Source organism: Notothenia coriiceps, unplaced genomic scaffold (genome assembly GCF_000735185.1).
Source record: "Notothenia coriiceps isolate Sejong01 unplaced genomic scaffold, NC01 NC01_scaffold00028897, whole genome shotgun sequence".
In the NCBI taxonomy this organism is placed as follows: Eukaryota; Metazoa; Chordata; class Actinopteri; order Perciformes; family Nototheniidae; genus Notothenia; species Notothenia coriiceps.
In genome coordinates, this window is record NW_011361598.1 from 1 (window position 1) to 2,730 (window position 2,730).

General features: G+C 42.5%; 1 long non-coding RNA gene across 1 annotated transcript; it reads right to left on the bottom strand.

Annotated features, from left to right (window-relative positions):
* Positions 1-2,284, bottom strand: LOC104958522 (uncharacterized). The gene is made up of 3 exons (XR_799773.1): positions 1,565-2,284; positions 763-886; positions 1-38 (listed from the first exon to the last, which is right to left on the bottom strand). It is a non-coding gene; the product is annotated as an uncharacterized lncRNA (long non-coding RNA).
* Positions 2,285-2,730: the final 446 nt, after the last annotated feature.

Below are 2,730 nucleotides of genomic sequence, written 5' to 3' on the forward strand. Positions count from 1 at the left end.
ATCTTTCCTCAGAGGGAGGTTCTCCAGCTCCACGGCCCCTGAGGAGCAACACCGTCACACACACTCAAATACCAACTGGGAGTTACACAGTGACCAAGGGATTTTCCAATATAAAGGATCACACTTTAACAAATGTAACACAGTCCCTTACAAGGGCATAGACTCAGTTGCCATCATTAAATTGAGATGACACAAAGGATGAAAATGGGCTACTGCTATCGACCAATGTCATCTGATTTGCAGATGACTTCATCGTGTTGCTTCAATTCTATCATGGCTAGATGTTGTTTTAGTTTTTTGCGGCTAGACTCAGCACAGTAACCAGCTGCTTGTTGAGCTTGGGGTGGGCGGGGGTCACATGTTAAGAGGACAACAATCAGAGAAAAATACACTGTCTGTCTGTCTGTGGTACGCTAGGATAGTGTCAGAGGATTAGATTTGTGTATCCACTATGCAAGTGATTATACTAATTAGAGTTTTGACTCTGGTGGTCAGTCCGTACACTTACAGTATCATAAGTAGTTAGTAGGCTGGAGGTGGTTATAGAAATCGCTCTTAGAGCAGGTATTTAATAATGATTATTTTTCTCGTGATAGAGGTCTTTGTTACGGGCTGGTCCACAGAGTTGTATGATTATATTTGTGCTTATCCAATGGTAATCGGCCCAGAATGTAACATGCTCATGTTCATCCTGGTATAGAACAATGTAGCATGGTTTGTAAAATAATCTGTTAGAACCTGAAGCAATGCATGTGTAATTACCTTTGAGAAGGGCGATGGAGAGCTGGTCTGTGTTCAGGTTGCTGACATATTTCCCCAGGTATGTGTTCAGCACCCAGGCCACCAGGCCTTCCAACATCCTGCAGGCTTCTCTGAAGTTCAATGTCTAACAAACATAGGAAACATGTCTTATTGATATATAGAAATACGATGGCTTCATAATGTCATGAGTGAAAACGGTATCTCCATTAGGCAATCTTCTCCTATATGGGTGAGCCAGCATCTGCAGCAAAGTCATGTCTAAAATCCAGACTTTTAAATATAGAATTACTCAAGTGTGACTACAATAATTATTGAACTTTGATACATGTCATCATACAAGGCATGTGCCCCATAAACCCCCTGCTTGCCTCTGTTCCCTCCTCCTGTGAAGCTGACCCACTGAGGGCTCAGCAGGGACGGGATGTCCGAACGCTCAACAAGGCCACGCCATTTTCTGGGAGGCCTTTTAGAGACATTTAAAGCGACAACGTACTCTCCAACGGGAATTTATTTTTGTATTATATTAACTAGCTAATTAAAGTGAAAAAAAGGAAGTACACCACACTGAAGCTTTCTGACGTCGTATCATCAATGACAGCGCTCATGTACCTGCAGTGACTTCATAGAGGGAAAGCAGTTACAGGGTCTATCACAGTTAACAGCATGGTCACCAAAGAATGCCTTATCACACGTTTGCAGTTTAACAGTTACTTTAAATGCTCAATTAAATGTAGCACAAAATCTTAACAGGACGACACTTTAACTAGCGTTAACGTAGTAACCAGACAGAGTGACTTCTTACCGCCAGAGACGACAGGTGTTCATCCGCCCAGCTTCAGTCCATGTCAGCCTAACCCCGCTGTCAGTAGGTGCTCATGGCTCTTCAAAAGCACTGAGAACAGGACTCCAGTCTGTCGTTAAACTTCGTGAACTGCACACCATGGGCTGCAGGCAGTGACACTACATTAAGCTACAGGGAAAATAACAACTGGTTTGTTTAAAAGCTGTCAGGAGCATACAGAGCTAAACTGCTGCTTGTTGACGGACAGGGCAAGGTTGTGATCTACTTAGCTAGCCACTTTGCTAAAACTAGCTCGCCCCGGTGGACAAATAGCAGCCAGAAACCAGCAGCTGCGTTAATCTGACTCAGAGACAACACCGACCCTTTTTCTCTGGAAACACATTTAATCCTCGAAAATAAGTGGTGTTTGTTGTATTTCCAGACTTCAGAGTTGTGTCGTATTGACACACTTCCCATGTACCGATGAACGTCCAACACTTACTTCCTGTCATGTGACGAAAACAAACTGCTCCTTTCGTGTGGCGTTCAATCAAAACCCGGAAAATGTGCATTGAACTGCACATTTTAATATAAGCCTAGTATAAGGTTTAGAGTCCTGTATTCCAAAAATAAAATAAAAAGCCAAGCCAAAGCCATTTCCCTGATGCATTTATCATTAGGTGGAAGCAATTGTTATCAGTACCATCACAAGGAAGTAATCAACAGGATGACCTCCGGGTACACGGTTATGGCTAGAAAGGATCCGTCTTGTGTAAAACTCTCGCGAGAGTTTGGCTGAATGTCACGTGGCTGAATGTTTACCTTTGGCAGGCAGCCTTTCAGTTACGATCGTTAACATCAGTGGGCCACAGCAAATGATGATGAGAAGCTAAACTATCTATTAATTATGTCAATTACAGGGAGTGTGATTGTTGAAATAGGGTGTTAGCGTTCTTGCTGGTGTTCAAAGAAGAATGACAACACTGTAGATCACCAACACTATGGTTTATTTTGTATTCATAGGCAAATCAACGTTGTCGCAGTAAAAGTCCCAAGATAGTTCCTGGTGCAATAAAATGTTCCCTTGCAGTGTTTTACTATTATGTCTGATGTTTCTCTATTAATATTGCTGCTGCATTAATGTGTATGTTGCATCATGTTACTTCTGTAGATGTTTTTCCGAGCCG